At 58.2% G+C, this 22,874-nt stretch overlaps 1 protein-coding gene across 6 annotated transcripts in view; it reads left to right on the forward strand.

The window, feature by feature from the left end:
- The window catches only part of DLGAP4 (DLG associated protein 4), a 179,612-nt gene that overhangs the window by 62,343 nt on the left and 94,395 nt on the right, over positions 1-22,874 (forward strand). The window contains exon 1 of one of the 6 annotated variants that reach the window (XM_063349696.1): positions 15,041-15,059. The exons of the other annotated variants lie outside the window; for them this stretch is intronic. The gene's annotated coding sequence lies outside the window, so the exon portion shown is untranslated. Of the gene's footprint in view, positions 1-15,040; positions 15,060-22,874 lie in introns of those variants that run through there. 6 annotated transcript variants of the gene reach the window in all.

The following is a 22,874-nucleotide window of genomic DNA, read 5'->3' on the forward strand; positions in this document are numbered from 1 at the left end:
CTGTCGTCATCCCTGTGGCTTCAGGAGTCTCCCAGAGCAGCTTTCTCACACTGTGGGAATGAGTCACCAGTGGTGCCCTGGCCTCCCTTCTGTCCGCTACGTGGGATGTGGCGTGCGACGTTCTGCCCCCAGGGGAGTCTTGACTTGACCTGGCTTTGCCTCGAGTGCTGATTCTCAGGAATTAAAAAAAAAAAAAACAACAAAACCCGCTGGAGAGAGCTGGAGACCAAGGGCAGCAGTCCCCGCAGGCAGGGTGCAAAGCCTGTCCCACTTCCACCACCTAGCTGTGCACCGAGGAGCCCCGCCGGGAGCTGCCAGCGCCGGGGGCTGCCTTTGCCCAGCCAGGGGGGCGAGCTGGGGGAGGCACAGGTCACAACCAATGTTTCTTACAACACCTTTGATTAATGAAGCTGCTATTATGAGTCCAATCAAGCTGTTGGTAAGAGAACAGTGTCACTAACTCACACACAGCAGTTCCCTGGCTGGAGCCCCTGCGGGCAGGCAGGCCCTGGAGGGTCATGGGGATGTGCCAATGATTTTTAGGCTCAGAAAGTCCTTCCGGGGTCCCTGCTTTCATCAGATGTAGACATAACCTGTAGTCATGGTCTGCAGCAGCAGCAGAGCCCAGGGCAGGCAGGTCCTGCGGCCGCCCAGCACAGGCGCTTGCAGAGAAAGGCTGGTCCCCGACCCCCCAGAGCAGAAGCCCTGCCAGCCTCCACCCCTGCCCGCTCCCCGGGCCAGAACGATGGGGCAGCTGGAGGCGTTTGTACCTGCCTCATTGAAAGCAAACGTATTGTTGACTTCTGTGGTTCTCACCGTGCCTGAGGACCCGACCTTCCAGCAGTCCCTGCTGCAGCTCTGACAAAGCACAGGCTTAATTCCTCCTCCCTGCTGCTGTTAGTGGAGTGCTACCGTCCCAGAGAAAACTCCGTACGGGCTGCAATGTGACTCACGAAGTGACCTTGATTCAGAGAGCATGTGTGCTGTCTTCAGATCTACGGACTGTCCCCTTCCAGGTGGCTGGGATCTCCATTTCAGCGTGCTATCGCACTGCATTCCCACGCTGCTCCCAGAGGATTTGAACCCACCCCAAACTTTTGGGCCAAGCTCTGCCAAATCCAAGGTAAAGGAGTCTTTGAGCACACAGGCAAGCACACTGCTGAGCCGGAGAGGGGAAAACAAGGCGAGTGGTGGGAGCAGCGATGCTGGCAGAGCATCCCGGTACCGCTGCAGGGCAGCCTGCACCGCAGCCAGCCTTGCGCTCCCATGGGCAAAGGAGCAGCTCTGTCACAGCGAGGAGGACAAGGACGGGTAGGAGGTGGAGGTGAAGCAGCAAACATGTCTCTTTGGAAACAAGGTTCTAGGAGTCAGGAGCAGCTCTAGCTGTTCATCTCCCCCACGATCAACCCAGTTGCACCAGGGAGTCGGACTGTCCTGAAGGACATCTATCATGGCATCTGGAGGGTCTTGCCATTATTAACTTATTTAGCCTTGCAACTCCTAACCCAGGTCTCAAGTATAAGAGGTCTAGAAAAACCATGCACCTCTGTGAGTCTAACAGCTTGATTGTCTAAGGCTGAAGGTCAGAGAACACCTCTAGCTTCCAGGAGGCTGGAGGCATCATGATAAAGTAGCCAGCGGTGAGCAGGAATAGTCATGAGAAGCTGTGAAGAAGGTAAAGGAGAACTGGGTGTTAAACATCTTGAAGTGAGCCTTTGTTTCTGGTCCACAAAAGGCAGACCCAACAGAGCACCATTGATTTGGAGCCATCATGCCCAGCGATGAAGCAGGGTGTTGGATCTGAGGTGGCCGGAGGGCCTTTTCCCGTTTGATCCATTGGTGCCATGCTAAGGCCGTACAGCGAGTGCCACCACCCTGGAGGGTGGCAATTCAGCGGTGATTGGGTCAGGATTAGGATTCCTGCAATCTGTGGTGGCACACCAGGAGTAGTGATGTCCATCACACCGTCGCTGAGCTGGTGGTACGGCGTGGGGCTGGTGATCCCAGAGCGAGGGGTCAGTCTGGGCCCTGCTCCAAGGGAGAGCAGGAGCCTGAACTAGCAGGGGTGCGGGATCCGTGCAATGCTCCGGCAATACTGGGGAGGCCGCCTCTGGAGTGCTGGGTCCAGTTCTGGGCTCCCCGGGTCAAGAGGGACAGGGAACTGCTGGAGAGGGGACAGCAAAGGGCTACCAAGATGCTGAGGGGACTGGAACACCTCTCTGATGAAGAAAGGCTGAGGGATTTGGGTCTCTTCAGTCTGGAAAAAAGACGGCTGAGGGGGGACCTTATCAACACTTATAAATACTGAAAGGGGGGGTGTCAGGAGGATGGGGCCAGGCTCTTCTCAGTGGTGCCCAGCGACAGGACAAGAGGTAACGGGCACAAACTTGGCCATGGGAAGTTCCACCTAAACATGAGGAGGAACTTCTTGACTTTGAGGGTGGCAGAGCCCTGGCACAGGCTGCCCAGAGAGGTGGGGGAGTCTCCGTCTCTGGAGACATTCCAAACCCGCCTGGAGGCGTTCCTGTGCCACCTGCTGTGGGTGACCCTGCTCTGGCAGGGGGTTGGACTGGGTGATCTCCAGAGGTCCCTTCCAACCCCTACCAGCCTGTGATTCTGTGATTCTGTAATACTTGAGCGTCCCCTGTGCTGCCTTGATGGCAGGGCCTGCAAAGCCCAGAGGGTGGCTGGCAGCACGGGGACAAGGGTCCCAGCCCTGGCAGGGCAGAGGGAGGTGGGGGGACCAGGGCTCACGGCGGCGGGGCTGCGCAGAGCGGGTGCCAGCGAGCTGCGGGCCCCCTCGCGTCGCATCCGTGCTTTCATGAAGGGCTGCCGAGAGGGAGTGAATGGAGGCTGCGTGGTCCGTGGAGCTCTGCCCCTCTCCTCTCCCCTGCAGCTGGCTGCTGAGTCCCTCCTCCCCTGCAAATTGTCCCCAGAGCACTTAGATTAAATGATGGCGGAGGGAAGAAATACCGCTTCATCTAGGCAGCGCGTCTCAGCCAGAGATCTGTCATCTAGGTGACATCTCCTGACTGGCAAGCCGGCCACCCCGCTCTGGAGAGCTGCTGGGAGCTTTCCCCTGGCCGCGCCAGCTCAGCCTGGGCACCAGACTCCCGTCTGCGCCGCTCTTTCCCAGCGGTCGGGCACTTAAACAGGGATCCACTCACATTTGCTGCCAGAAAAGTATTTAATACAGGAAGAGGCTTTTCTAAGCAAATGAAGAGTGAGGGGTTATTCAGCACTGGCAACGCCACAAACTTGCTCTGTGCGTTTCTGTACCAAAATCGCACAGACAGCACCGGGAGGCTGCAGGGTGCTCAGTCTCCGGCTTTCCGTCTTCCCCAGCCTTGCCAGGCCAGCTGGCCTGCTCCCATCCCGCTCCTCCTCCCCGCTCCCCAGCGGACTGAGGGATCCTGGGTCGTCAAGGTAGAAGCAGAGTCTGGTGCCGTCCCCCTCGTGCTGCCCGTACTCTTTGGGATGCTGGTCCCCTGTTCCTCAGGCGAGGCTCAGGGATCCCCCGCGTCGCTCACCTACCGGCTGGTTCTGCTGCTGGCAGGCTGGAGCCCATCCCGTGCCACGACAGCCATGGGACCCCAGGAGCAGAACAAGCCGTAGCCTTTCTCCACGTGGCCTGCGCCAGCGGCTCTGATCAAATTGGGCTCGCTCAGTCCGCAGTGAGCGGCCGGGGACACCCTGGACTGGGCCACGTCCCCAGCACTGGCAGGGAGAAGGGGATGCGTGGGCAGCGTGAGGCTGGCTGGGCACCGCGATGAGAGCCGTCACTGGGGAGGGCCCCTCAGCCAAGCTCCCTGGCTCACCCACCAAAGTAGCCTGGAGGTGCCAGACTTTGTCCGCAGGGAAGCGAAATGCCCTGCCTGGTCCGTGCTGCCCGTGCTGGAGAGGCTGGCGGCAGAGCCGGGGGCTGACGGCAGGGACAGGGATGACTGTGGGGACAGGGATGATGGCAGTGCTGGGGATGATAGCAGGGTTAAACCGGTGACAGGGACATGGCCGATGGCAGGGACCACGGAGAACCTCTTTCCTGGGTCCACGTGCCCTTTCGGGGCAATAGGGGACCCTGCGAGTGGCAGGGAGTGTGGCTTCGCGAAGGGGCACAGCGCCGGTGCTGTGCCAGGTCACTGGGGAGACAGCCAGGAGCGCGTGTGCTTCTTTGATGAAGAAAAATGAGCACATTTATGTCAGCTCCAGAAAAGTAACGTCTGCGTGGGGCCTTAATGAAAAGCCAGGTACCTGGTAATATAATTACCGCCTGGATTGTCAACAGCAAATTAAACCTTGTTTAGGCTGGGTGCTGCCTGTCCTCTGGGGGTTATTTTCCGCAGGTAGGAAATCAGCAGAGCTCTTGGGGCTGAGGGTTTTGGTGTTATCTGGGGGGGTGTTTACTCTCGTTGACCCAAATTTCTCCTGTCCCCGAAGCATTCAGCCTCTTCTGGTGCAGCACAGGCACAAGAGGCAGCTTCACCCTCGATGCCCTTCCCTGCAGAGAGATGTCGCTGCGGGGGCAGGCGTGCCTCTGTCCTTCGAGGGGCCAGATTTGCCGATTCAAACCCTGCTCCCAGCCTGGGCAACTGGTCAACTGCAGGAGAGGCCTCAAGGCAGGTCCTGAAGGATGCTGAGCACCTTCTCCCCCGTGAAGGCAGAGGCTTGGTGGGCACCGGAGCCCAGAGTCCGGGTGCTTACACAGAGAGTGACCCATCTGCTGCCTCCCTGCCGTGCCCTGCAGAGAGGTTTGATCTCCTAACTGGGATTCCGGTAGCTCCTGGGTCATGGTGACGCCAAGCCTAGAGCAAGCTAAGTTCTCCTAGCTCCCAGGGTGCTAAGTTAAAGCTGGCACCAGCGTCTCTCTGGAGTGGAGAGGAGCCTGAGCCGGGGCCGTACAGGCTCCCAGCCGGCGCTGAGCCCCGTGGCAAGACCGCGCCAGCCTTGCGGAGCCGGCCACGTGGCGTTCCCTGTCCAGGAATGATGCTCATGGGCTTCCACTGGGCTCAACCTTGCTAGACCTGTCACTTCACTGTCTCCACTTCCAACATCAACACCTTCAATGATAGGGGATCTCAGCAGGGGGCCTCAAAGCAGCGAGGGACGTGCTGCAGCTTTGCTGCCGCTGCTTGGGGAGGTAGGAGGAGGCGAGCGGGCAGCGAGCGACAGCGCGTCTTTGCCCCTTGCACTCATCCACGCTCCTTCTTGTGCTTCCGACTCCCGTTTTTGGCCACGCATGACATTAACAGCTGTTCTTAGGTAATCACAGATGGACAGTACAGGCTCTGCCCAGCACTTTTCCTTCCCCTGCCTGGTTCTGCTCTCCGTTCCTCTCTGAGGTGGAGGAGACCAGGGAGCCCTCACGCCCTCCCTGCCAAAAAGCTATTTTATCCTATTGATGGTAAAAAAATACTTCCAAACATGCCTTCCGATGAGTCAAGCAACGTTTTTAGAGTGGGATTCAGTCCTGGGATGAACAAGGAGGGCACAGTACGGCCTGTCCCATGTTCTGGAGACAGAGCGTGCACGTCCCCAGGTGGTATGAGTGGGGTGGCTCTGGCGCTCGCTCGTCACGCAGAGTGTGCTTGTTCTGTGAGGTTTTGCTGGCCAGTCACTGCTGACCACGTTTTCCCGGAGGAGCTGCATTCATAAGTGCCACGGCCTTTGCCTACGTCGCCCGCCAGCCCTCGTCCCCAAGTGCAGGGGGAGAGCTGTCAGCAGGAGCCCAGGCTGCAGCAGGTCTGGAGAGAGCAAATCATCGTGTCCCGCTGTCCCTTCCGAAGGGCTCAGAAGCATGTTGAGATCTGTGGATCAAAAGAGCTGGTGGGGAAAGGCCAGTGGGGGCTGCTGCTGCAGAGCAGGGAGGGCTGAGGCGCCCCCCGGCAGGGTGCGACGTCCCCTTCCTTCTGCTGCTTCTCACTCAGGCAAAGGCCCCTCTCCCGACCCTCTGAGCCCGTGTGCTGGCCCACTGAGCCGGCCTGTCCTGGGTTGAGCCACACAGGACTAATTCCTCTTCTAATGCTTGGGAAAATTGCACTTTTAGAAGACCCTAGTATCTGAATTCGTGAAAATATTTCCTTTACAGCCAGCTAGGCTCTGTGAGATTCAACATCTCGGTGTTTTTGAGCCTCGCCAGGTGCAGGGATGAGGAGGAGCGAGACCCGGGCACTCGACCCAGGCTGCCAACAGGATTAGTTCATACCATGAACGCCACGTGCAATATAAATTAGAAAGTTTGCTGCGTTGTCTCTCTCTCCCTTGATGGCTGTGATCCAGAGAACTCCTTGCCCCGGTGCCGGAGCCCTGAGCCCTTCCCTTCCTCCCGAAGCCGCAGCGCTCGCAGTGTCCCACATTTGCTGGGAGTCCCCTGCGGGGAGTGCACGGCTTCTGCTGGTGGAACGGGCTGAGCATAGTCCTTGTGTATTTTATATTGGTACCGGGATCAATACTGGTTCTTTAGTATTATCATTGTTAAATATTTACTCTTATCCTATTACATCTATTTATGTTTCAACCCTGGTGTTTCCTTGTTTTTCCCCGATTCCCCTTGCCGGGTGGGTAGGGGTCGTCGGATGATAGTATAATTGCCTAAATGGCAATAAATTGTCGTGGGTTTCTCAAACCCTAACACAGCCCAGCCCAGGGCAGCCTGCTCCGCAGGCACTGTCTGTCCCGGAGAGCCCGGTGCCACGGCACAGCACCGCAGCGTGACCCCCATGTCCGGACTTGGGCCGGACTTGGGTGCGGGGGCAGGAATTTATCCTCCTGAGTCCATCACGTACTTCTCATGGGGATCTTGAATGAGCCACTTGCCACTAGACCTGTGTAAAGCAAGGGTGCAGCATCCCTGCCCCGTGGAAGAGCTGAGAAAGAGAAGTCCCGGGTACTGGAGTGCAGTGGGACGGCCACGCCGGCTCCCACGGGGACGGTGCTGCATGAGGAGGAGCGAACAGGAGAGGGAAGGAAGCCATTTCAGGCTGGCGCTCCATGGCATCCTGATGTTGCCTTGTCTCTGGAGGTGTTTCTGACGCTGTCGGCTCATCCTGCCTGGCAGCGCATCGCGCTCCCCAGCCAGCAGCGCAAGATGCCCCGATGATAGTTAGTTTCAAAGGCAGGACTAGGTAGGGCTCAATATATTATCATCTTGCTATTAACGCGTAGCTTCGGGTGCCAAAAAGCAGCTTTCCTGGCATGCCTTCAGGGTTGTTATGCCAGACCTGCATCCCAGCTCCAACTTTGACAGTGACGCTCTTGAGCTGTACTTGCTCAGGTGCAGCCTGCAAACAAACCACAGAGCGACCAGGCAATTAATAGGATTCTCAGCCTGTCCTGTCCCAGATGTTATTTCTAAGCCTGTCCTTGGCCAGAACTGTTCAGGGTCATTCTACATACAGGGTCTGCAGCTCTGAGGAGAAGGACCTGGGGGTCCTGGTAGACAGCAAATTATCCATGAGCCAGCAGTGTGCCCTTGTCGCCAAGAAGGCCAATGGCATCCTGGGCTGCATAGGGAAGAGTGTGGCCAGTAGGTCGAGGGAGGTCATTCTCCCCCTCTACTCTGCACTGGTGAGGCCACAACTGGAGTACTGTGTCCAGTTTTGGGCTCCCCAGTTCAAGAGGGACAGGGAACTACTGGAGCGAGTCCAGCGAAGGGCAACCAAGATGATTATGGGACTGGAGCACCTCCCTTATGAGGAAAGGCTGAAAGAGCTGGGACTCTTTAGCCTGGAGAAGAGAAGGTTGAGGGGGGACCTGATTAATGTTTACAAGTACCTAAAGGGTGGGTTTAAGGAGGACGGAGCCAGGCTCTTTTCAATGGTTCCCAGTGACAGGACAAGGGGCAATGGGCACAAGCTAGAACATAGGAAGTTCCGTTCAAATACACGGAAAAACTTCTTTACGGTGAGGGTGACAGAGCACTGGAACAGGCTGCCCAGGGAGGGTGTGGAGTCCCCTTCTCTGGAGATTTTCAAGACCCGCCTGGATGCAGCCCTGAGGGATGTGCTTTAGGCAATCCTGCTCTAGCAGGGGAGTTGGACTGGATGATCTCTAGAGGTCCCTTCCAACTCTGAAGATTCCGTGATTCTGTGATTCCGTGATTCTATCCCGTGAACTGAAGGTCCCAGGGATCTGGTGGAGGTGAGGAACCGCTTCCTACCACTGTTGCCAGGTCCCGGCAGCAGCAAGGGGGAGCAGCAGCCAGGGCAGGGAGGGATGTAGGTAGCATGAACAGCCCCATCCTGCTCCTGAGGCTCAGAGCTCAGGGAAAAAACCCTTCACGAGCCACCTCGGTATCCACCTCCCAGACCCTCAGTCTCTCCAGGATCTGGCTCCGGCATGGCCCGTTGCCCTCACTGGTTCACCTGGCTCGGAGTTCACTAGTGGATCTGGATCACACGCACGCACAAGGATGCGCCACACAGGAATGTAAGAAGGCAGGACAGACTGCGCGCTTGATCCTCCCTGTTCTACCCGGATCCTTCCCTTTCCCCACCTTTGACCTTTCTCCAGACCATCCTGTAACAAGTATTGTGCAATCCCCAAATTCCCTGGGTCAATCCCCAAACATCCCCTGGGAGCCCCCCCAGGAAGCCCTGGGCATTTTATGCATCAGCCCCGTTAGCGCGCACACCTTTCCGGAGAGTTTCTGCTGTGGAACCCCCATGAGGGGGGTCCCACAAAGGTGTGAACCGTGAACCCTAAACCGCCGTGCTGGTTTAGGGGTGCCTGAGGGTTAGCCGAGGCCGGCAGCGCCCCGTTTCCTCTGGTCACTCTCTGTTTATTTGCGTCGTCCTTACACAGCCAGCCTTGAAGGACAGGGACAGGGACACAGCAGGGAAAGTGCGAAAGAAGGATGTTCGTCGCCGCTTTAGGTGAGCATAACTCTCATTTGAGGTGTTGCGCTTCTGCATAGCATAAATATGTGTGAACACACAAGCACCACAGCAGCCCTGTCTTTGAAGGGTATCTGTGGCCTGTCCTGACCCCTTGGCAAAGAGTCTGCGGTCAAATAACAGCACAAGATAATTGGTGTCTGTGGATGCCTGAGCTGAGACCACCACGCTCGTTACATGGGAGTGCGATTTGGAATGACACGGCAGCCTTGGGAGCGCGTGTTGTGTCATCCCTGCAAAACTCCCATCGCTGAGCAGCAGAGCAAGTACCCACAGCATCGCGTTTCCCCTCGCTAGACACAGCACGAGCCATCGCATTGGTCCCTAACGAGCCCAGGGCCCCACTTTGCGAGCCAGACACAAATTCATATTCAGAGACTTTTCCAGTCCCAAATGGCTTATGAGCTATCCCGGTAAGACAGACAGAGGAAATATCATAAGCCTTGCTTCACAGATGGGGAATTGAGGCGCCAAAAGGTTTAAGTGACTTAACAGGGATTCGGAGAGGAGTATCTCCAGAGCCCGAGCACAGAAGCGTTCGGAAGAAGGCCTGACCTTTCAGCGTCCACCTCATCAAAAATAGCGGGTGGCACAGAAGGAGAGGTATGGGCAGCTACGGATGAGCATTCCTGCTGCCAGCCCAGCCCAGCGTGGCCCCAGCTCCTCCGCGCTGCACCAGCCTGGTGGGATGCCGACAGCCCCCGGGGACCGTGCCCTGGCAGAACCCTCTGTCCCCTCCTGCTCCACTGCGGTGGGGAGAGGCTGTCCCCACCTCTGGGCAGGGCGTGCAGAGGCCGCAGGGACCAGCACACGGGACACACACGATGGACCGGCACACGGGACACCAACAATGGACCGGCACGGAGGAGACGGTGATGGACCGGCACACGGGACACACACCACGGACTGGCACACAGGACACTGGCAATGGACCGGCACACAGGGCACACGCGACGGACCAGCGCGCAGGACGCTGTAACGGACCAGCACACAGGACACCAGCGATGCTGGCACAAGGCAGATGCCGAGGTTTAGGAATGCAGCTAACCTCCTGACAGGAGTGGGGCTCGTGAAAGCAGCCCACGTGGCCACACGCTAGCATCAGGAGCCCACTGGCACACACAAGGAGAGCTCTGGAGACGGAGAGGGAGTTAGAAGCTCCCAGGGAGCTCTTCCTTCAGGGGCTCCGAAATCCTGTTTGTCACCTGAGCGCTCCTGGGGTCTTCTCAACAGGTTGATCTCCCTCTTCTTTGCTCTTCCTTCTCTTGGGTACTTTCCATGGCTCTGCCTTGCCACGTCGGAGCCTGGGGAGCTGTGTCAGCACATGGGTACGTGTGTGAGTGTCGGCACGTGCGTGCAGGCGCGTGCGCGCTTGGGAGGGGAGAGGAATCCTCTAACCGAGATAACCCAGCTGAGCACCTTACCGGCTCCGCTCCTGAGAGCAACCGGGCTTTGGAAGAGGCCATGGGGAGCATGGGCACGAGAGTCTGCGGGGGCGTAGGAGCGGGGGCAGCTGATGGAGGGCGCCAATGGCAAGTGCCACCTGCGCTCGCAGCTGGCCGGGGTGAAGTCAGTGCTCCGAGGCAGGAGCTGTGCACCACCAGTAGGATCCATCCCTGAGGACGCTCAGGTCAGGGCTGACCCACCTAACTCGCCCATGGGTCCCTCCATTTTCAGTAGTGTGGGGCACACCTGGACCTGCGCCCCCCACCCGGCACCCCTGGGAGCCTGTGTTCCCCCAGGATCGGTCACGCAGGCACCCTTGTTAGCCCTGCCTTCCTCCATCCTCACTGGCACAGATCAGCCCATGGCCCCAGGCTCCTCCACTCTCTGAGACATCGGGAGGAGGTCTGCAGAGAGGCACTGAAGTGGTTTTAGAAACACCTCATGTTTCCAGACATGGGAGACCAGGACAATCAATGTTGGATGCTCCGATGTCACGTTTCGCTTTCTGGCAAAGCCGGAGATTGAAGATTTTGAAAACACCACATGCTGAGATTTATTTGCTTCTTTCTGATTTTCCAAGCTGTTTGGCATGCCGTCGTAGCGCTGCAATCAGAAGGCCAGAGCTTTGCTAGTCGAAATACAGGAAAGCAAGCTGGGTTTTCGCGGAAGCCCGCGGCTCCTGCAGCTGCAGCGTGTGGAGTCCATGGCGAACACAGCGAGCCGCAAAGTTCGCACGAGCTGCCCAGGTGCTGCGCTTGTCTGTGGATGAACAAACCGGCCGCTGAACTCCAAGCTGGGGGCAAAGCTCTGGAAATGTCCTGCAGAAGTGCCAAGTGGCACCGCAGCCTGGGCCGCCTGGGCTGGCTGAGAGGCTCCCACCTTCCCCTTGGGGGGGTGCAGGGGGGAAGCTCTGCCACCCGCGGGGGCCCCCAGGGGCTCCTGTGGGCCCAGGTTAGAATTGCTGTGCGGCAAAACAGCCCCCGACCGGCTTCGCCCCCTCCCCAGGGGTGGGAGCTTGGCCAGGCTGGAGTGGCCTCAAGGCTCTACAGGTGCAGGGTCGTGGGCCAGTTACCCCATCACCCCGGCGGCGGCAGCAGGCTTAGTTCTGCAAACCGGGATTTCCAGGCAAAAGAAAGGTATTTGCTGCTGGTTTGTTTCTCTTTTCTTTTTTCCGAAGGAAAGGTGTAAGGTGCTTTAGCGACAGCGGTGAAATGGGGACTTGAGGAATTGCTTATGAGAGCAGGTGCGCGGCGGTGTCAATTGTAGCTGTGAATCCCGCTTCTGTGGGCAGTGTCGGGGGGGATTTAAGACACATCTACTATCAATTTTGGTTAAAAGGGCTTTGATGGTTTATAACCTCCTTCTCCTGCGACTAGTTTGTGCCTCGGATCTGTCTCGGCGAATGTGCGTTGTCCCTGCCCTGTTCATAGCGAGCCCAGGACTGCTTCTGGTAATCCCTTTCTGTCTTGTTCTCTGTGTTTCTTCGGGACCGAGCGAGTGTTTTTCTCCGTGGCTCTCCATTAATATTACATACTCCATGCTTTTGAAGGTTTGGCTGAGGGCCTCGCTTAATACCTGGCTGATCTCCTGGCTCAGAACGATCATTGCCAGGTTTGTAGGCATGCGGCTCACGCTAGCACCGTGCTGAGGAGCGGCGCCCTGCGTTCGGGGGATGGATGGGGTCAGAAGTGCTCTGCAGTAGGGTAAAGTCTGAGCCCCCAGGCACCAGGGGCAGATTTTTGCCTTTCGGGGGAGATGGCTCCACAACGAGCTCCCAAAGCCTTGGCGCCCTGGGAGGCAGGGATGGGTGCAGGATGCTCAAAGCCAGACGTGGTGAAGCCCTGGGCAGCAGCGCTGCCAGGGAAACCCCTCTGCCACGACCCCGAGCTCTGCTGAGACTACGCCCAAGCACCCCAAGAGGGAGCATCTCACCGCACTGCCGAGACAGGCCGGGTTGTGAGGGGTTACGGACATTCCCCACGATTTACACTGCAACGCTCTCCTCGCCCTGGGCTGCAGTGAGTCGTTCCCAGGGCCGCAGCCACCAGCGCTGCGGGGTTTGGGGAGGGACTGCCCCACAAGGAGCTGCGTGCGTGGTGGGACAGCCGCTGTCCCGCCTTCATCCAAAGCTCCGGCTCTCCGAGCTTCGGCTCACCCAGGTCTCCTTCCCTCCCAAAGCGATGCAGGAAAGTCCTTGTGAACTGCTTTCAGGCTGCTGGGTGCCCACCACAGCCAGGGTGTCAGCGTGCCCCTGGCTCCCCGCTGCTCCCACCGACTTGTCCTTGGGGGGTCTTGCAGGACGTTAACCCCTGGGGAGCCGGTACGGGGAGATGTGATGTTCATGCAGGGAGTCAGCTGGTGGTAGCGGCGCTGGCCCTGCTCAGAGATGTCTGCAGGGCACACAAGCCCAGCGCAGCTGCCCGCCTGTCCTGTCTAGTTTTATGTCTCAGAAACAGGGAAATAAATGACCCAGAATGAGATTTTTAAAGCTGAAGGGCGAGCGTGTCAGATCTGGTCCTTTTCGAGGCATTCGTGACATCTGCGTCTCGGCGTGACGGCTTTCCCGCAGGAGCTGCTCCAGCTCTACCTGGTGGGTGGCTGTACCCCAATTTCCAAACCAGCGCAGCGTGCCGGGCTGGCTGCCAGCAGCTGGGGCCACCCGGCCATCCCCCAGCTGGAGACCGTGGGGCTGCCGTGCCGGGGCCGGGGACCAGTGCTCGTCCCGGGGTGTGGTGTTCCCAAAGCACGAAGGGGTGCACAGTCCACAGAGGTCTGGTATCTCCTCTTCAGGTTGTTCTCCTGGTGTAGGTAGCGCTCTAGATGCGTTTCTGTTGCGGAACCCTGGGCTTTCCTCAGCCTCCCAAATTTGCTTTTCTCTCTGCTCTACCATGAGCCGCAGACATGCGCGGCTCTGCTGGGATCACTGGGGAGCCAACAGGGGGGCTCATGAACCCAGTGTCGGTGGACCCCACAACAGCACGTTGGGATCAGCATTCTGGTAGACTTGGTTTGTCCTGTTTCTTGCCGTACAACAGACTGAAAGCAGAGTTTTCTGGCGTCCTGGGTTTTGACAGTTGAATGATTCAACCAGACAGGGGCAGGGGGAGAGCTGGGGTGTTGGACGCCCAGTTGCAGCCCTGCAAAGCATGTCTGGGGGTGCTGCTGGGCCTCAGTTTCCCCTCTGTGAAGAGGGGATGGTTGTTCTTAGCTGTTTGCATGACGCAATGCTGCCAGACAGGCACGCAGGAGCAGGGTGCTTGCGCTGAGCGGAGTAAATGGGTGACTTTAGCCACCCAAAGCCCTTGATACAGACCTCTGAACCACCAGCCAACCTGGGAAAGGCTCTCATTTTCCTGCGTCCCCTTCCAGATGGGACACAGCCGGTGTGAGCGGAAGGGAACGCCAGCGCTGCAGCCCCCCCTCCCCTCCCCTCCCAGGGCTGTGCCTTGCACCGGGGGACGCAGAGAGGTTGCAGTGGGCCCACGGGTCTGGCTGGCGGCTGGGGACGGTGGCTGCAGCACGTCCCGCTCGCCGCTGGAGAGGCGTGTGCTTCGTGTTAGGAATTGGCAAGAACGGGATCAGGCTGCTAAACAGCGACCTGTTAGAGAGAAAGGGAAGCCCACAGCTCCCTCGAAAGAGCCCTGGGTGCCTGGAGCCTGCTTGCTTGCAGTCAGCGTTAGATGTCCTTTCTGCTCGGATTTTTCTTTAGAAAGAGTCAGGATTTCAGATTTCATCGCACTCTGCTTCGGTGAAGAACTTCTCGGGCTGCCGGAAGGTTAGGGCACAGCATTTATCGCCTGGCAGCCAACCGCCTGTGGAAAGGGCTGTCCTGCCACCCCTGCTCATTTTATCCTGCTCTTTCCCCTCTTGGTACCTGCCGGGGCACTCCCCTGCTGCACCAGACCAACCAGAGAGTTAAGATCTAACCTCATGGGGAAAAAAACAGCACTTTCTGGCAACCTGGGTCCCAAACCACCTCCTGGGGGATCAAGCAGGACCAGGCTTTCTTCTCTCCCCTTCAACTCCTCCCGTCGCTTGGTTTGGGATTTTCCCAGGGCTGTCCAACAAGGGCAAAGCATCGGGACAGCCCCATCTCCGCGCGAGCAGCAGCGCAGGCCAGGAATGGCACGAGGTCAGAGCAAGGCGTGGGCTTTCCCGGGGAGGGGCTGCACGGCAGCGCTTTGGCAGGATGGCGGACACCTGCCTTTGCAAAACGAGCCTTGCAAGGCCGCTGTGAGACCTGGCTTGGGTTTTGTCAAGCACAGCTGCGTGTGTGACCATCGCCAGAGTGTTTCCCCGACCTCTGAGGGACAATGCTACAAGGCCGGGGTGGGGGGATGGTGGCGAGCCCTGGGCATCGCTCCTGCCCTGCGGCAGGTCGCTCCCGTCTCCATCTCCATCTCCCTCTGGGTGTTGCCGATGCGTGCTCGCAGGCTCTGCGCGGGGCGGCACTCGCTGCCGCCAGCTCCTGCCAGCCCGACCCGTGCTGCTGCGCTCGCCTGATGCCCGGGAGCCGGCACGGGGGGTGGCTGCCAGCCCTGTCCCCGCTGCCACCAGCCCGGCCGGCGGGGCTGGGCGGGATGCCCACCGCGGGGATCCAGCGGATCCAGCGCCTCATCTCCTGGCAACAGTCCTTCCGTAGCAACCGCCGAGCCGCCGAGGGGAGCGGGAGGGCTGCGGACGGGGAGGATGAAGAGCGGGAGGCCTCGGCAGACCCCCCAGGTACGTGTGGCTCTGGCCGGGCCGTGTCTGTTGCCGGATGCTGGATGGGTCCTACCGGCATCCTCCAGCCGGCCCTGGGGGTGCTGGGGGAGCATGGGGGCAAGTACCACCCTGGGCTGGGTGGCAGCTTGCCCTGCGGGTGTGTGGAGTGGCCGGGAATGGGGACTGGCGTGTGCGGGGGGGTGCTGGGACCCGGCCATCTCTTGCTTAGGGGAGGGCGGGTAGTGGGGCCAGCGGGGGCTCCAGCTGGCGTCCCCCAGGCATGCCCGTGGCCTGGCCAGTCTGCCCAGTGGAGCAGGCGCTGGGCTGGTGGAGCTCCCTCCGAGGACATCCTTCCCTCAGCTTTGTCAACGGGCCAAACCGCCCGTTGTACTGACCGGTGGCCCCAGCGCCTGCCCCGGTGGGGTCTTCCCCAGCTGCCCCTCGGCAAGCAAAGCCAGCGCCTGGGGAGCAGCTCTCCCAGCAGCCAGCCCGGCCCGTGTCCCAGTGCCTGGGAGCTCCCTGCCCGGTGTGCCCCAAGGCATGTTCCTTCAGCGCTGGTCCTCCACGGCCCTCGGCCCACCTTATTTTTTCAGTTGCATGTGAGTCACAGAGTGAACGTCTCCGTGACTTGCCTCTGCCCTTGTTCCTTTTTTTTTACCGCCAGCCTATTTTAAGCGGCTTTCCTTCGCCCTCCTGCTTGCCCCCCCTTTGCCTTCGCCGTGCCTGTACCTGTTGATGGAGACTGGTGCACTCCGACGCCGTAGTTTAAGCCCAGCCTTTTGGCGTTCCCCCCACCTCTCCAAAACCCTCCCCGCGCACATTCCCTCCACACCATGCCCATGGCGGGGAGCTGGGGGGGGGGGGGGTGGCATCTCTTGAGCTGAGGCCCTGGGAGCAGAGGGACGGTCACCAATGTCTGACAAAGGCTCAGGGCTGGGGTGCAGTATGGGGATGGTGGGGACACGGCCAGGTAAGCCATGGGGAACTTTGTGCCCTTCTGCAGAGCATGGGGCTCACACACAGGACAGAGACCCTTGTTGCTGCTCGCCTTTGGGCATATTATTGCCCTATAGCGTCCCCCCGGAGATTTGCTGTAGAAGGTGCCTCTTCATTAGGTCTGTGGTTCCCACCCGTTCTGCCACTGCTGCGCTTTCTCCATCCCTGACGGCACCGCTGTGCCCGTGGGGCGCAGGAGTGTCCCCACGGGGCTGGAGGGGGTCAGGCTGCCCCATCCCTTGCCGCAGCCAGGTAAATATGTGCGAGGAGCTGGAGCGAGAGCTGCAGCTTGCACCCACCCGGGCCGCCGATGTGCCTCCGAGGCAGACAGCGCACAGGCCCCTGCGGCAGTCGTCAGGGCCAGAAATGCTGCTTTTTTTCTTCTGTAGCAGCAAACGGCATTCACACGAATACAGTGTGCAAATCGGGCACTTGGAGAATCAGGGCCAGAGAGTGCAGGCGCTGGAGGACACGGAGAGAAAGCATGGCTGGGGGCGATCCACCCGCAGGCGGTGCGGGCAGGAGTTAGGACGTAGCAGCTCCCGCTGGCTGGAGGCGGCTCTGGGCATGGCGGGGGGTGGGAGAAGGACTGAGCCAGCTCACCCCCCTTTCTCCCACCCTGTGTCTCTACCTCCTTCCAAGAAAAGCCCCATGGAGCCAAGGTGGACCGACCGAGGGATGAGGGTGTAAACAGGCAGTGAGCGATGTCTAGCCATCGCTCAGTGCTGCTCTGGGGCTGCTGTGTATCTGGAGAGCGTGTCCACCAGGAGGACCCCTGCACTGACTGATGATGCTTTGTCCCACTGTCTGGGGACAATAGGACCTGCCTTTCCCTGGGCCCTGCAGATGCTGGGACATTTGTCAGACACAGCAAGCCCCCAGAGACCCAAAACCTGAGCCCGGGTACCCTGACCACGGGGAGTTTCTTCTCAGGGGTTCTGATGTCATCCCCGAATGACACATTTGGTCCCACTCTCCAATCTGGAGATCCCCATCTGGAGGTTTCCAACCCCAAAAGTGACTTCCAGGACACCTCAGATATCTTGAAGTTCCCTGCCCATCCCAGGTGTCCTTGTGACTCACTTTGGTTCTGGAACTTTGGGTTGGCTCTGCCTGGAGCAGGGAGAGCAGTCGGCTCAGCTTGCGGAATGCAGTCTACCCCATCAATTCGGTGGCTTCCCTCCCTTTCTCATCCTCTGGCCTTTCTGAGTCGGAGTGGCAAGGAGCTAATCTCTGCCACTGGCTCAGCAGAGGCCAAGGCAAGACGGGGCATTGAGGTCCTGTCCCCACGGGTCCCTTCTCCACAGCTGAACGTTTGCACAGTCCCTTCTCCAGGCAAGGAGAGATGGAGGCCATCAGACGTGGGGCTGCGTAGGAAAGACAGCAGAAGAAATAGTGAGGTATGTCTGGGCTAGCGGCAGCTGACCTGAAACCTTCAATTAGTGCTTGACTGGTGTGGGGCCCCTTGGAGAAACAGGAACTAATTATACTGGAATCTGTCTCCGTATGCAGAGGGACCAGGAAAAAAAACCATTTTTTTCCTACCAAGTGCATTTGTGTCTGTATGAGATGAGTCCAGATCTACGCCAAAAGCACAGCCTGCTCTGTGGCAGGTTTTCTCCAGCCTTATCGAAGGCTGAGCATCCCAGAACTAGACGTAGCCATCTCCAGAAAAACTCCGTGAAGAGACTGTAAGATCTCATGCGGATGGACTGTGTCTTTCCAGACCCGTGGGCAGACGAGTAGGAAGAGCCTCTGATCTCTGTTTTTGGCCTTCGTATGCTGCTATGTTTAAAAATTTAGCAGCTATAATTTCAGGCACAGCAGGCAAGGCTCTCCATGATGCGATTGGACTGGTCCAATTGAACTCAACTCCCGAGAAAACAGCAGGACCTTGGCTTGACTTTGGAGATCCCAGACCCCTGGGGATCCCCTGAAACAGTTGGGTTGGAGAAGGCCAGGAGGCCAGAGGCAGAGAACAGGGGCCGACACCGGCTGTCGGCAGGTGGCCCGGTCCCCCGCCAGCCCCAGTGGCAAAGGCGGCACAGTTCCACAGATGGATCCGCATTGCTTGGCACGGGGGGGTTGCATTGCAGCCAACGTCCTTTCTACCAGCCGGCTGCAAGGAGCGCTGAACGCAGGTCGCGCTTTACAGGAGCAGGGGATGGGATCCTGGCATGCGGTGATCTCGGAAAGGATTTAGGAATGAAGGTTGCAGAAGCAGTAAATGTAAGATCCCAGCGAGGCCAATCCTAAGGGAGCAGAGTCAACCTGCAAACCCCAAGGATGCCAGGCGTGTTTGGAGTGGTGAAAGAGAGGGGATGCGACAGCTGTCTACTGATGCATTACTGGGTAAACACTGGAGTAGAGAAGAAAGACAGAGTTCAGCGAAAGGACACAAGAAATGGTGCGATGTTTGGAGGTGTTCAAGCTGGAAATTCCGACAAAAGCACAAATCAGCACTGTGGGGAGCTGCTGCGGGGAGAGCCCGGCTGTTGTGCCCGGGAGCTCCTTACATCTCTCCCCTGCAATCCGTAACGGGAACGGAGAGATGGCTCCCTGCCCACACCAGGTCTCTCAAAATCACTGCTAAAGCAGCCGCGCTTCTTTCTGGGCTCTGTGTTTCAGATGGGACACTAAGAAATCGCAGACAGAAGTTGCCTTCCAGAGGGAGAATTAAGATGCTTGATCTATCTATTATGTTCCAGGCAGGATAAAGGGTGTCATGGTGAGAAACGACAAGAACCAGCAGGCAGACAAGATAGTTGGTCCGCACGGCTCAGGAGCGTTGCAGAGGGCTGCCAGAGGGTGGGTGTTAGGAGGTGAGGCTAAACATGGCCGTAGCTAGGGGTATGGTGACTTCTTCATATAACATCCTGGCCCAACCCCGGCTGTGGGCTTCTTGCAGGTGTAGATGGGTTGCACCTTCCAGCCCATGTCCCACAGGACCAGCTGTGGGAGCAGAAATGGTCCCTCTGTTCCCGCTAGGTCTTCAGACCTTGGGCATGGAGGCCAGGTTGTGTTATTGCTTCATGAATTCCTAGTGCCAGGATGATCGTGCTCCAGCAATAATAAACTGCAGCAATAAAGGAGGGATAATTGCAATTAGAACTACTGTGCTGTAATTAGGATGTTTGATACAAAATGTCAGCAGAAGAGGCAGGGCTGACGGCATGGGTGGGCTCACTCTTGAAGCCACACATGACAGACGGGACTAGAAGGACTAGGAGGTTCCCCTCAGCATTCATCAACCGTGGCGAGGATTTGGCAGGTTCTCCAAGAAGTGCCAACGACCAGTCTGCTGTAGATGTTGGAGAGGCCTGGCCCCTGTCACCCACTGGTGAGTGTCTCCTCTCCCAACCCTTGCTGCTGGCCTCGGGGAGCAATGCTCCATCTCTTCGTCTGAGCCCACAGACCAAACACCAGCCGCTCTGCCCGCAAGGGCTGTGAAGCAGCGGGTGGCCTGGGGTTGCCAGCCCTGGTGCCCACGGGACCAGCCAGCAGCTTGGAAGAATCACAGAATCACAGAATGGTAGGGGTGGGAAGGGCCCTCTGGAGATCATCTGGTCCAACCCCCTGCCAGAGCAGGGTCACCCAGAGCAGGTGGCACAGGAACGCGTCCAGGCGGGTTCTGAACGTCTCCAGAGACAGAGACTCCCCCACCTCTCTGGGCAGCCTGTGCCAGGGCTCTGCCACCCTCTGCAGGGTGCCCCCGTGTTGCACCAGGCGGGAGAGCTGCGAGGAGTGGAATTTTGCAGCCAAAAATCATTTTCTAAGTAAGTGGGAAAAAAACTTCACCTTTTGACTTTTAGCTCTTCTAGGGAAACTCACCTGCCAAACTGAGCAGGTCAAAATCCTTTTTTTTTTTTTTTCCAAGTCAAAACGCTTTATCTCAATACTTTCCTCCGGGATGCCTCGGCGGCAGTGTCAGAGTTTTCCTTCCATTTTAGTCTAATTTTATGAAACTTATAAAATTCTGTCAAGCTGGAATTGAAAGCTCTTGCTTGGGCCCAAATAAAATTGGTTTGACTTTCCAGGTGGCTTTAAAAAATGTGAATTTTAGTGCTGCTCAGCTCAAAATTATTTTTTCCCTGATTTCTGGCTGTGCACCTGCCCCCCTTGACCTCTCCCGCTGCAGGAAGAGCTGCTGGAGTGCCAGACATCCCTGGGGCGAGCCCCCGGCTTCCGAGCCAAAAGAGACCCTGTGTCCCGGTGTGCTGCACCAAACGCCAGCGTCCGTCTGCTTTGGCAGTGCATTTTGCCAGGGGAGGAGGGAAACCACTGGAGATGGATAACTCTGAGAGTCAGACTGAAGACGAAGGGTCTTTTGGTGACGGCTTTCTGCCGTGTCCCCAGCGCCGGGGGTTGTCCCTTGCACGTGGCCCTGCAGGTTCCCTTCTCGCCTGTCTCTTCTACCAGGGGAGCTGCTGAGCTCCCCATCCTGCGGCATTTGCCTTTACAGCAGTCTGTCCGTCCGTCCATCTGTGCAGACGACGGGGCTCATCGCCTTCCTCCCGTTTTACCGTCTCTCCTGTATTTCTGCAGCGCTTCCCCTTCTGCCCTCCGCTCCACCTCCTCCGCTTCTGGCCGCCCCCCGACGCGTGAGTACACCCACTAATTGCCTGGGACACATCCACTGACTCACAAACCCCGCAATATTCAACAGGAAGAACGGAGTAACTGGCGTGACCTGCCCGTTTCGCCTGTCTGGTGTCTCCTGGCCCATCTATCCTTTGTGTTTATCGGGCGCCTAAAATAAGAGTCATGTTAATATGTCTCTTCCTCCCAGGAGCGTCGGGAGGATTAATTAGTTAATGTTTGTACAGTGCTTTGAAGATAAGTGCCAAGCGGGATGATGATAGGAGGAGAAATGGATTCTTTCATCTTGACTCCTTCCTTTTTTCACGTGGGCTGATGCTAACAGCCGATGCGCTCTTCCTTCGCCAGGTCACCTGGTGGGGATAGTGTTAGCTCTCCTTGCAAACCGGGGTGAGGAGGCAGCGGGTGAGCAGAAATCACCAATGGGGAGTAAAAGAAAAAGCAGAGAGAAGGTGGCCAGCTGAAGAAAGAAGCAGGGTTCAGTTCTGGTAGGGTCTGAGCAGTCCTGGGAGGTTGCCACCGGCTTAGGCTAGCTCCCGGGGTATGGGCTGTGCCTGGGATCCCTCTGGCTTGGGTGGGAAGGGGGATTACAGCACCGACCCCTGATACAGAGCCCAGCTCACCGGCTGCCAGCACATTTGCTACCAACCGTCTACCCTTTGGATGCAGAAGAAGAGGCGAACGCTGCCTGGATGTCTCAGGCCAGAAGGGCATTTGACATTCCTCGGGCAGGCAAGGGGTCGATGTCTTACAGTAGATGGGCTGGTGCGGGGCCTCACGTGGCTTAAAATTCTCCCAAAACCAAGGGAACCTCCCAGTGTCATTCCCATCAGGGAACAGGCCGTTCTTGTCCCACCGGGAATGTCCCATCCAAGATGCCTCTCTGTCGTTGTGGGTCTTGCCGCCAGCCAGGATGGGTTTCTGCATCCCATTGTCCCCTCTCTACTGCTCAGGCTGGTCTCCTGACTCCTTTCCCTGGCTTTCCAGCTGAAACAGGCTGGTTTTGCTTTAAGCCCGCCTTTCTCATAAAACCCACATAGCAAAAGCGAGAACAAGGGGCTGAGCGGGAGACGCGACCCCTCACTTTCTGCCTGGCGCGGCGGGAGAGCTGGGCCAAGGTGTTTCTGCCAGGTGGGCCCTTCCCCAGAGGAGAGATGAGACATGCCCAAAATGTAAGACAGTGCTGTTCCCTGAGCTCCCACTCCTAAGGGGGTGGTTTGGGTCTGATACGGTGGCAGGGAGGGCCGGAACAAGAGTGGAGGACACCGCTGGGATGGACATTTCCTGAGCGTACCAGGAGAGCGTGATGCTCATACTCCCTTCATGACTTGCTCCAGGGACTGCAGGCAGCGCACCTGGGGCACACTCCCACCCTCACACCTCCTTCCCCCCCTCAGCTGCACCCAGAGCCTAAACCGCCCCGAGGACAGGACCCAAGCAAGAAGAGCGCTCGACGTTCCGCACACTGGGGAGAGGGAGCCTCCGGAGTCGGCGCTGAGTGGCTGGGCTGGCCACGCCGCTGGCCCTGCCAGCCCAGGGCTGCGCTGGGCACCCAGCAGCCTCCCCAAACTGGGGTGGCTGGGACAGGACCTCCGTCACACTGGGGAAGGGGAGGCCCCAGGTACCAGCAGACGGCAGCACTTGGACCCCAGCGCCCATAGGCTGCAGCCCCGCTTCGCCGGCTGGTCTTCATCAGGCGGTGGGGCTTTGGCAGCTGGGCTTTGGTGGCTGCGTCTTGTTAAAACTGCTTTTGGACACGGTGGCCGTTTCCCATGACAGCTCCAGCACGCTTATTGTAAATTTTACCCAAATCTCTCTCTGGAATGGCCAACCCTCTTCACTTACCAAAACCACGCTTGCTTATGGAAAACTGAGCATGATTTTCTTGTGGGAAAAACGAGATTTTCTTGGGCAGAGTGGTAGCGCCGGGAAGTGTTTCGCCCACGGGGCCACCTTTCCTTCTTTATTCCAAACTGCGCAAAAAGGAAACAAACTAGAGTTGTTTCACCAAATTTCTTTCAGTCGTCCGTGCCAACTGCCACCAAAAGCAGGCAGCTCTGGGGAAGACCACAGCAGATATCCCCATCCCGGAGCAATACGTGGGAAGCTGAGGCAGAGCCTCCCTGCCTGAGCAGGACACATCCAGCATGTTGGGCAGCGGGAATGAAATTTCAGGCTAGAGAATTCCCACCAGCCGTGCCCCAGCCCCGGCTCCATCTCATTGTACATCAATAGTGG

The sequence above is a fragment of the Chroicocephalus ridibundus genome, chromosome 12, assembly GCF_963924245.1.
Source record: "Chroicocephalus ridibundus chromosome 12, bChrRid1.1, whole genome shotgun sequence".
Lineage (NCBI taxonomy): Eukaryota > Metazoa > Chordata > Aves > Charadriiformes > Laridae > Chroicocephalus > Chroicocephalus ridibundus.